The sequence below is a fragment of the Mastomys coucha genome, unplaced genomic scaffold, assembly GCF_008632895.1.
Source record: "Mastomys coucha isolate ucsf_1 unplaced genomic scaffold, UCSF_Mcou_1 pScaffold1, whole genome shotgun sequence".
Lineage (NCBI taxonomy): Eukaryota > Metazoa > Chordata > Mammalia > Rodentia > Muridae > Mastomys > Mastomys coucha.
The window spans coordinates 58,979,956-58,992,092 of NW_022196891.1; the positions used below are offsets into that span (position 1 = coordinate 58,979,956).

The 12,137-nt window shown below is 38.2% G+C and overlaps 1 pseudogene; it reads right to left on the reverse strand.

The window, feature by feature from the left end:
• Positions 1–2,686: 2,686 nt before the first annotated feature.
• LOC116072412 lies at positions 2,687–2,808 on the reverse strand (annotated as a pseudogene).
• Between the last annotated feature and the right edge of the window lie 9,329 nt (positions 2,809–12,137).

Sequence of the window (12,137 nt, forward strand, 5' to 3'; positions counted from 1 at the left end):
TATAAATAAGGCTGCTATGAACATGGTGGAGCATGTGTCCTTATTACATGTTGCAGTATCTTTTGGTACCCCATTTTTAATAGGGTTATTTGATTCTCTGGAGTCTAACTTCTTGAGATATATATGTGTATATATGCAATATATACACACACACATATATACATATGATATATATACACATATATGTATATTATATTATATATTATATACAATATATATTATATAATATACATATATGTGTATAATATGTATATATATGATATTCACCCTCTATTGGATGTAGGATTGGTAAAGATCTTTTCCCAATCTATTGGTTGCCATTTTGACTTATTGACAGTATCCTTTGCCTTACAGAAGCTTCACAATTTCATGAGGTCCCCTTCGAGCATAAGCCATCTGTTCAGGAAATTTTCCCCTGTGCCCGTGTGTTCCAGGCTCTTCCTCATGTTCTCCTCTATTAGTTTTAGTGTATCTGGTTTTATGTGGAGGTCCTTGATCCACTTGGACTTGAGCTTTGTACAAGGAGATAAGAATGGATTGATTTGCATTTTTTTACATGCTGACCTCCAGCTGAATCTGCTGAAAAATCCTGTCTCTTTTCCACGGGATGGTCTTAGCTCCTTTGTCAAGTATCAAGTGACCATATTGTGTGGGTTCATGTGTGGGTTTTCAGTTCTATTCCATTGATCTTTCTGTCTGTCTCTGTACCAATACCATACAGTTTTTATCACTATTGCCCTGTAATACAACTTGAGGTCAGGGATGGTGATTCCCCCAGAAGTTCTTTTATTGTTGAGAATAGTTTTCAATATCCTGGGTTATTTTGTTATTACAAATGAATTTGCAAATTGCTTTTTCTATATCTATAAAGAATTGAGTTGAAATTTTGATGGGGATTGCATTGAATCTATAGATTGCTTTTGGTAAGATGGCCATTTTTACTAAGTTAATCCTGCCAATCCATGAGCATGGGAGATCTTTCTATCTTCTGAGATTTTCTTCGATTTCTTTCTTCCGAGGTTTGAAGTGCTTGTCATACAGATCTTTCACTTGCTTAGTTATAGTCACACTAGGGTATTTTATATTATTTGTGACTATTGTGAAGGATGTTGTTTCCCTAATTTCTTTCTCAGCCTATTATTCCTTTGAGTATAGGAATGCTACTGATTTCTTTGAATTAATTTTATATCAAGCCACTTTGCTGAAGTTATTTATCAGGTTTAGTTCTCCAGTGGAATTTTTGGGTTCACTTAAGTATACTATCATATCATCTGCAAATAGTGATATTTTGACTTCTTCCTTTCCAATTTGTATCCGGTTTGAATTTGTATCCCTTTGATCTCCTTTTTCTTGTCTAATTGCTCTGGCTAGGACTTCAAGTACTATATTGAATAGGTAGGGAGAGAGTGGGAAGCCTTGTCTAGCCCCTGATTTTAGTGGGATTGCTTCAAGTTTCTCTCCATTTAGTTGATGTTGACTACTGGTTTGCTGTATATTGCTTTAATTATGTTTAGGTATAGGCCTTGAAAATTCCTAATCTTTCCAAGACTTTTAACATGAAGAGATGTTGAATTTTATAGTGCTTTTTCAGCATCTAGTGGAATGATCATGTAGTTTTTTCTTTTTTCTTTTTTTGAGTTTGTTTATGTTGTGGATTACATTGATGGGTTTTGTTTTGTTTTGTTTTGCTTTTTTTGTTTTGTTTTGTTTTTGGTCATCTGGCTTTGGATGTTAGTTTTTACTTTTTCATTAGATATTTTCTTTATTTACATTTCAAATGTTATCCCCTTTCTGTGTTTCCCCTCTGAAAACCCCCTATCCCATCCCCCACCCCCTGATCACCAACCCACCCACTCCTGTTTCCCTGTCTTGGCATTCCCCTACACTGGGGCATTGAGCCTTTTTAGGTCCAAGGGCCTCTCCTCCCATTGATGTCCAACAAGACCATCCTCTGCTACATATGCAGCTAGAGCCATGGGTCGCGTCATGTGTACTCTTTGGTTGATGGTTTAGTCCCTGGGAACTCTGGGGTAACTGGTTGGTTCATATTGTTGTTCTTCCTATGGGGCTGTAAGCTCCTTCAGCAACTTTGGTCCTTTCTCTAGCTCTTCCATTGGGGATCTTGTGCTCAGTCCAATGGTTGGCTGAGAGCACATGGATTTCCATATATTGAACTATCATTGCATTCCTGGGATGAAGACTACTTGATTGTGGTGAATGATCATTTTGATGTGTTCTTGGATTTAGTTTTCGAGAATTTTATTGAGTATTTTTGAAATGATGTTCACAAGGGAAATTGATCTGAAGTTCTATCTTTGTTGGGTCTTTGTGTAGTTTAGGTATAATCATAATTGTGGCTTCATAGAACAAATTGGGTTGTGTTCCTGCTGTTTCTGTTTTGTAGAATAGTTTGGAGTATTGGCATTAGGTCTTCTTTGAAGGTCTGGTAGAATTCTGCACTAAACCCATCTGATCCTGGGCTGTTTTGGTTGGGAGACTTTTAATGACTGGTTCTATTTCTTTAGGGGTTATAGGACTGTTTAGATGGTTTGTCTGATCCTGATTAAACTTAGGTATTTGGTATTTGTCTAGAAAATTGTCCATTTCATCAATATTCTCCAATTTGGTTGAGTACAGGCTTTTGTTATGATCTGATGGTTTTTTAAACTTGTTTTTAATGGATATTTTCTTTATTTACATTTCAAATGTTTCCCACTTTCCAGGTAGAATCTAATGATTTTTTTCAATTAGCAATAACCGCACCTCAGATAAACCTCATTGGCTATGATACTGCCACTGTGCAAAGCTTCTGATGATTTTTTTGAATTTCTTCCATTTCCGTTGTTATTTCTCCCTTTTCATTTCTGATTTTATTAATCTGGATACCATCTCTATGCCCTCTGCTTAGTCTGGATAAGGGTTTATCTATCTTGTTGATTTTCTCAAAGAACCAGCTTCTGGTTTTGTTGATCCTTTACATAGTCCTTTTTGTTTCTATTTGGTTGATTTCAGCCCTGAGTTTGATTATTTCCTGCCATCTACTCCTCTTCAGCACATTTGCTTCTTTTTGTTCTGGAGCTTTCAGGTGTGCTGTCAAGCTGATAACATATGCTTTCTCCAGTTTCTTTTTGGAGGCACTTAGAGCTATGAGTTTTCCCCTTAGCACTGCTTTTATTATGTCCCATAGGTTTTGGTATGATGTACCTTCATTTTCATTAAATTCTAAAAAGTCTTTAATTTCTTTATTTCTTCCTTGACCAAGTTATCGTTGAGTAGAGTGTCGTTCATCTTCCATGTGTATGTGGGCTTTCTGTTGTTTTTGTTGTTATTGAAGACTAGCCTTAGTCTGTGGTGATCTGATAGGATGCATGGGGTTATTTCAATCTTCTTGTATATGTTGAGGCCTGTTTTGTGACCAATAATATGGTTAACTTTGGAGAAGGTACCATGAGGTGCTGAAAAGAAGGTATATTCTTTAGTTTTAGGATGAAATATTCTATAAATATCTGTTAAATCCAGTTAGTTCATAACTTCTTTTAGTTTCATCGTGTCTCTGTTTAGTTTCTGTTTCCATGATCTATCCATTGAAGAGAGTGGGGTGTTGAAATCTCCCACTATTATTGTGTGCAGTGCAATGTGTGTTTTGAGCTTTAGTAAAGTTTCTTTTATGATGTGGGTGCTCTTGCATTTGGAGCATAGATGTTCAGAACTGAGAGTTCATCTTGGAGGATTTTTCCTTGGACTAGTATGAAGTGTTCTTCCTTATTTTTTTTTTTTTGATAACTTTTGGTTGAAAGTCAATTTTATTCAATATTAGAATGGCTACTCCAGCTTGTTTCTTGGAATCATTTGCTTGGAAATTTTTTCCTACCTTTTCCTCTGAGGTAGTGTCTATCTTTGTCACTGAAGTGGTTTCCTGTATGCATCAAAATGCTGGGTTCTGTTAATTTATCCAATCTGTTAGTCTATGTCTTTTTATTGGGGAATTGAGTCCATAAGAGATATTAAGGAAAAGTGATTGCTGCTTCTTGTTATTTTTGTTGTTGGAGATTGAATTATCATTGAGTGGCTATCTTCTTTTGGGTTTGTTAAAAGATTACTTTCTTGCTTTTTCTAGGGTGTAGTTTCCCTCCTTGTGTTGGTGTTTTACATCTATTATCCTTTGCAGGGCTGGATTTTTGGAAAGATATTGTGTAAATTTGGTTGTGTCATGGAATATCTTGGTTTCTCCATCTATGGTAATTGAGAGTTTTGCTGGGTATAGTAGCCTTGGCTGGCATTTGTGTTCTCTTAGGGCCTGTATGACATCTGTCCAGGATCTTCTAGCTTTCATAGTCTCTGGTGAGAAGTCTAGTGTAATTCTGATAGGCCTGCCTTTATATGTTACTTGCCTTTCTTCCCCTTACTGCTTTTAAAATTCTTTCTTTGTTCAGTGCATTTGGTGTTTTGATTATTATGTGACGGGAGGAATTTCTTTTCTGGACCAGTCTATTTGGAGTTCTGTAGGCTTCTTGTATGTTCATGGGAATCTCTTTCTTTAGGTTAAGAGAGTTTTCTTCTATTATTTTGAAGATATTTAATGGCCCTTTAAGTTGGGAATTTTCACTCTCTTCTATACTTACTATCCTTAGGTTTGGTCTTCTCATTGTGTCCTGGATTTCCTGGATGTTTTGGGTTAGAAATTTTTTATTGGAGCAGATATTGTGGCCTCCTCACTTATGATCCTGGGCATTTTAGAGCACCTGGGAGTCAAGCTTCCTCTGGATTTTGTTGGACTGGGTATGGAGCTAGTGCCCAAGGTCTGCTCAGGGCACTGGCTCAGTAGCAATTTTTTTTTCTTAAAGAACACATAGAAAGTTCATCCCTTACAAACTTTCTGCTGTCAAATAAGAGTGACTGGGTCCCTTTGTCAAATAAGAGTGACTGGGTCCCTTTGTCAAATAAGAGTGACTGGGTCCCTTAAAGCACATTCCACAGACATGGAAAACATCCGTGCTGTATAGTGTTAAATGTGTTTTGAATAACTGGACAAAAAGAAAAGGTTTATGCATACTTTGAAGACATTTAAATAATTTGTTTCATTGACACAGTAAGTGTGCGAACTGGGCATTATCCCAGAGCAGTTTTCAATGGGATACCTCAATGGGAACTAGGAAGCAGCTAGCCTGTGAAAATCTGCTCTTGATGTGTCAACAATAATCAGGAAACAGGATTCCCACACCATATGAAGCTCAAGCTTTCCCCATGGCCTTAACACTAGATCTTTTGGGAAACACCTGTTTTCTATTTTGTCTTGCATATTATTTATCCTTTTGAATCACAGTAACACTTTCTTCTCACGACACAGGAGCTGTTACGATAGTCCCAGGAAGACAAACATAATCAGCTGATTTATTGGGGTCATCATTGCATGTGTATTTTGTTATTTTTTTAAATTGTGTTTTGGGGAAATTGATGGCAAAATCTGTTCTTTTAGAGGCTCTAGAAGACATTATGATTGAAAAGATCTCACTTAGCAAAGTAATGAACAACAGAACTGCAGGACAGGCTACCTCTTCTAAACCTATCAACCATTACTTGCCAGTGGTTACATCAACCTCAACAAAAGGACTATGTGCTTGTCCTCAAACACATGCTATATCAACACAGTTTCTGATACTGATGAACCTTTCAGTTAAGATATAGAACGTGCACCTGAAAAGTTGGCATTTCTGTTTATAAATGCTTAAAGAGAGGAACAGTGAGTAGGGGAAGTAGAAGTGACATGTTTGAGTGCAGTGTATGTGACATGTTTGAGTGCAGTGTATGGGAGTGGCAGTGTGTACTGCTTGGTAGAGTATTAAGTAGCGGGAAGCTTGGGATTCTGCTCTGTTTTGAAAGCCAAAGGAGATGTTCATAATCATTGGCATTATGAATTTCTTTGCCCTTGATTCCAGCACTCCACAGCTCTGTTTCCTCCTGGGCATAATTGCCAATTAACATAGTGTGATGTTGCTGAGTGCTATGTCATTCTAAATACTGGTAGTACATTGGATAAGATTACAGTTGGGTGTTGAGTTGATCATAAAAAACACTAAGCCCTATGTAAACAAAAAAAGTAGAGCTATAACCTTGTCAGGGGAGAAACATGTAAGCAGCTGGGGATACTCTCTGTTACAAAACAGGTCCCTAGAGAAAGCCATTCACGTGCCAACTTTACTCTGGCTATTTTTCATGGGAGATTTTTCCTTAACAACAGTGTGTAGGATCTTGACAGTTTTTCTGGTAACACACAGTCTCATTATAATCCTCCAGCTCCCCAGATGGTTTGAGGATGTCATTGCCCCTTCATTTCCGGTGGAAACTAAGTTTCTTCTGTTGATTTACCCACTACGAGTGTAGAAGCAGGGAAGTGTGCTGAACTCTTAGCTAGTTATTTTATTCTATAATACATGGGGAATGGGATAATTTTTAGGATAAACAAGGTCTCCTTGAATGTGTCAAAACTGTACTTTCATCAGCTCTGGAGTGGGTGAAGAAGAGCTATCCTGGAGGCCAGCACAGCTGTTCTTTCTTGTTATTTATTCTTCTTGAGGCAGTGGAGGGGGAAGAGTATTGGTTGGGGGTAAGACTTAGTCTTAGATGTTTAGGGTTGTTGTATAATAATAAAACATTTATCTATCTTAAGTCTAAGTCACTTTGCCTCAGTAGCTGACCTGCCTTCTGGGAGTTCCTCTGAGGCAAGAAACTGTTTATCATCACCTCATCATAAAACAGCAGGGAATTAAATAATGTAGCCTTTGTTTTATCTCCACAGGAACTGCATGGCTCTAACTCCCAGCCTGTTAGTTGAAGTTTCAGAAGAAAAGGGGACCCTTTGAAAACTGATTTTTATCCTTTGTTTCTAAGTTCTAAAATGTTTTCTATGAAAGCTCTAAAAGAAAAAGGGGGTGGGGAGAGCTTCTAAGGAAAAGGGTAGTAAGTGTTGTAAGAAAAAGAGAATAAGCAGTTAAGGGGATCCGGGCTAAGGAAAAGAGGGATAAGAAGTTCCCTCTTCTCTTTGTCCTCAGCACTTACACATTTTTCAGAATACATGATCACATGGTAAAAAGCTCATCACAAGTTTAACACATAAATTCAAATCATAAATTGAATAATGCTGTGGATGGGCCTGATGCTGTTTGTATTTTGATGCTAATTCCATTCTCCTGGGAGGGGTTGTGGACAAGGAGTGAGTCACATACTTAGGTGACTTCTTGTGATCCAATCTCCTAATGAATAAAGGAGCCAATCTCTGGGCAAGTAGGTAGAACAGAGGTTGGACAGAGGAAGAGAGGAAACAGGAGAGGAAACAGGAGAGAGTTAGGCCTTTTTTTGAATGAGGATAGCATGAGAACAAGATGTAATTACAAGTGCAATGGTGGTTTCAATGCCTGATCCATCAGGATTCATCACCAGAAGATTTAGATTTAATAAGGCTTACAAGTTAGGATTTTAGTTGTTGTGCCCAGCCACTGAGTTACTGTTGTTTCTGAACTAAATTTGCATTGCATTTTCCTTCACATGGCAGCTCGTCTGGGTTCAAGAGAGAAAGGTAGGGTGGCAAAGTGTGGGTTTGCTTCAGGTGCACCACAAAGGTTGTGGGAGATTTGAAGCACAGGGTGGATGTGGTAGCAACCTGCCAGTGGGAACTTAGCAAGCTGGGTGGAGACATTTTGGGAGCTCCAGGCCAGAGAGTCTCCACGAGATAAGAACAGGCAGGCCAGACCATTGGGACAGAGAGTGGCTCCATAGGAATTTGTTTCTTTTTTAAACATTTCCCACAACAGAATGAGTTTACAACAGAGAATGTTTACATGCATATCCATTAGGAGTAATTATCTGACTAAACATTCATCATCTGTCACAGCGCTACAGATTTATGGAAAGTTAAAAACTATAATTTCTGTGACTAAATAGCGAGATTTTGTACAGATAAACCCCGTCAATATTTTATCTTCTATCTTAGCACCTATAGCAAATCCTTAGTTCTCTTTTTGTAACATGGTTAATGGCTTTTACAACTTCTTGGAATATGCTCTGAGTAGAAGCCTACTTGCTATCTCAGAAGCAATTAACCCATGACACTTGAAGAATGGCAGAGTTCTCATTGCAGTTTTGATGATCAGAAAGGAATTAATAGCAGTCCCATTGTAAAAGAGTTTAATAATTACTATAATTTTAGGAATTCTTATAGGATCATTATTAAGAATTAAGAAGCCATCTATTTGTCTATATAGCATCACTATAAGACAGCACATCTTCGTTGTTCTGCAGAGATCTGCTCAAAAGGGAGGGCTAATACCCAGTGATAGTTATATGTTTAATAATAAGAGGAAAAGCATATTAGTAGCAGGAATCTTTCCCAAAATGAAATTTTCCTGGGCCTTGCCATTGTAAATTTTAGTCCCAGGTGGACCAATCTCAGGAAGTTCACCTGCTTGTTTTTAGCTTCTTCTGTGATGGCTCCTGACAGAGCCATTTACTTCAGGTATCACTATTTTCTATTTTTAAAAGAAATGTCTCCAACTCTCTAGTAAACTTGCATACTGTGACCAAAGGAGCTAAAGCTACTTTGAGAAATACCTACTTAATCTAGACATCTAATTCTTTTCTCTTTTTAAAAATTTTTTATTGGTTATTTTAGTTATTTATTTACATTTCAAATGCTATCCCCCTTCCAGGTTTCCCCTTTGAAAACCTCCTATCCCATCCCCTCTCCCCCTGCTTCTATGATGGTACTCTCCCACCTACCTACCCACTCCCACCTCACCGCCCTAGCATTCCCCTACTCTGGGACATCAAACCTTCACAGGACCAAGGGCCTCCCCTCCCATTGATGCCAGATAAGGCCATCCTCTAGAGGATGGGTCCCTCCATGTGTATTCTTTAGTTGGTGGTTTAGTCCCTGGGAGCTCTGGGGGATATGGTTGATTGATATTGTTGTTCTTCCTAAGGAAATCTCCAGTCTAAACTAGAGCGTAATGACTCTAAACTAGAGTGTAATGATTCTCTCCTGGCTCAGGAGAGAATCTCTTTCTTCACCACATCCTTATTCATGATGAGAAGGAGAGATTTAAAGGCAATGGCTAGAAGCTCTTCTCTTCTATCATCCAACATTTTTTTCTTTTTTTGTTCTGTAGTACTTACTATAGAGGAGTCCATGACTCACTTACACTAGATAAGTACTTTACCATCAAGCTACACATTTGGTCCACTTTCCATTTGTTGAACATCCAGTATGAAATCAGCCACTCCAGGAAAGCTAAGCTTTCCTGACCTTAAGTTCCTCCACATTGTGTAAAAACAGTATTTTATTTATCTACTTTTTCATGTTTTGTAGCTTTTGACTCCATTTTGAGGATGGAGGATGATTGTATATATATATATGTGGACATGTGGTAACTTTACTATTGCTGTGATAAAACACAATGACCAAGGCCACTTATAAAATAAAATATTTAACTTGACTTATAGTTCTAGAGAGTTAGGGTCTATGATGGCAGAGTATAGACATGGAAGCAGGAGGAGCTGAGAGCTCACATCTTGAACCTCAAACAGGGGACACTAAGTGCACTGGGGATATCAGGAGTTGTTTTGTTTTGAGATTAAAATACACTGACATCAGTTTCCTCTTCTCTTTTCTTTCTCTATACACTCCCACATACCATTCTTGTTCTTTTTCAAATTCATGTTTTTCTTCATTAATTGGTATTACATGCATACATTTTGAAACCTCAAAGACTACCCCCAGTGACACACATCCTAATCCATCACAAACCAATTTTATCAACTGGGGACCAAGAATTCAAGTCACCACCTGTTCAGTATCACCAACTTAACACGAGCTTATGCATGACTTATTCCTGGGAATAGAAGAGGTTCCACTCAATAAATTTATCAGGAGCACAAAAATACATTAAAATAATCTTGGGAACACTGGGTCAGAGAACTTATCAGAAACACCAGACCAAGGAAGGGATGTAACTCCCTCTTCTAGAGACCACTAAAAGATGGACATCTAGCTTTGTGATGGTGACAACTGCTACCAACCTCTCATCTGACCACCCAAAGACTAACAGGAAGAAAGGGCTTCAGCTCCGGTTGGTCCCCACAGTTGATGCAGCCTAATCAACAGCTGTCTTTCCATATTCCTGTTTCTTTGTCTATCTTTTGCCTATGCACCTGGATTCAACTATGAGGTTTCACTCTCAGATCTGTGACTCTCATAACCACTGCTGTTCTGTTTCTCTGCAGCCCTCTTATCATCATTGGCTGTTATCATCAATGAAGACTCTATTTCCATGTCCATGGGCTCACTTCTGAAACCTTGTGAACTCTGCCATATAGTCTTTTCCTTTTACAACCACTCTATAAATCAAATATACACTCTTAGATGGGTGTGTTCACTGGATGATGTAGAGGGTGTGATCTGAGAATTAATATTGGTAATTAAGACTGGAAAAGAAGAACCCATGCTCAACTCAGCCAGCTTACCAAGGAAAGCAGAAGTATCTGACAAATGGTTGCCATTGACACCATTATCTCCTATAAATTCAATGTTACTTAATTCATTCTGACATTGGAGAAAGAGAAACATGTTTGTCTATTTTTCTGAAATAAAACACTCATCACAGTAATATGATGTCTTGTCTAAAAAAAATCTTGCAATCTAGTCATAGAAATATATACATAAACCCTCCTTCCAGATTATGCCAGGGCACTGAAGCAGATGGGAATTTGCATTGAAAGGAAAATGTGCCAGTGTGTATTTTCCTGGAAAGATGCCTTACTGAGAAAGAAAATTCTCTCTGTCTTTTTCACTGAGGGTATATTGAAAGAGAACTAAGATTACTGCCAGAAAGACTGAATGCTGCTTTTGCTGCCTTGAAACAGTGAAATCTTCATTAGAAAGCAGCCCCCTTGCCAGAGCAACTCAGGACCTGCACAAGTATCCAGTGATGCCTTCCCCACCAGCCACATGCTTGGCTGGCTCATGGTCTTCTGGCTGTGAGCATCTGTTCTTGATGATGGTGGGATGGAGTTGGAGGGAGGGAGGGATGAGTACAGAATGGTGAAAACATTCTTTGTCAGGCTCTCTTTGTAATGCTAAAATTAAGAAGGAAAACACAGCAGCTGGTTGCTCTTACTGCTTTCCTTCGGTTTCATGAAGCTCCCCAAAGAGTACCCTCAAACTAATATCAAGGAAGATCCTTGGGATTCTTAGATGCATGGCAATGAATAATGAAGTTTGGCTAGACCTGGAACAGAATGTAACTTGAATTCTTAAAGCTTTTTTTTTTTCATCAGAAAATGTCACTCCTTTTCTATTTCATACAAATCTACCCTTGAGTTCTTTGCTTTCTGTTTTATGTCTACTCTTTTCAATGCTTTTCTCTATGATCTCTTCTCTAAATCTGGACACTGCCAATACTCATATGAATCTTATTCCCCATGTTCTCTTTATTGCATGATTAATGTCCACCTCCAACTCCTTTATCTCTGGATTCTCATAAGATGCTTACATAACTATTTACATTTTCTTTAATTGCTTTGGGTATCTTCATTTCATTTCCTGGAATTCACAAAGAGTCTAAGTCAAAGAATTCTTCTTTAGTCATAGCAGAATGTACATATTGTTGGTCCAAATAGATGCTTTCTTGATTGACTCTGGAGGGACCTGTACAATTAGAAAACTAGAATGGGGTGGTGTCTCAGGACTGATTGAAATACAAAGATAAGTATGATGTGGGTAGCTAAGAATAGAATGTTCAAGGAGTCACCTACTAACTATGGGTATACACCACAGCTTATTTAGAGGTATTTTGGGAAACTCTATTCCATGAAATTCAAGAGGAATGGACCTACTGTGAAAGTCAGACAGAAGATCAAGGTGATCTTCCAGGTTTCTAGTTAGAGAAAAGTTGGCTAGCAAAACATGCTGTCACTACTTTTACACTCAGCCTTGGCCTTGTGTGGCCCATTCCATCCTTTGCCTTCATCAGCTAGATCTTATAGCTACAATACTAGAATTTATGAGCCAAGTACGCTTTGCTCATGTGAATTCTGGCATATCTTGTCAGGGAATGGTGTGTGTTTTCTATTTTTTACTGTCTACA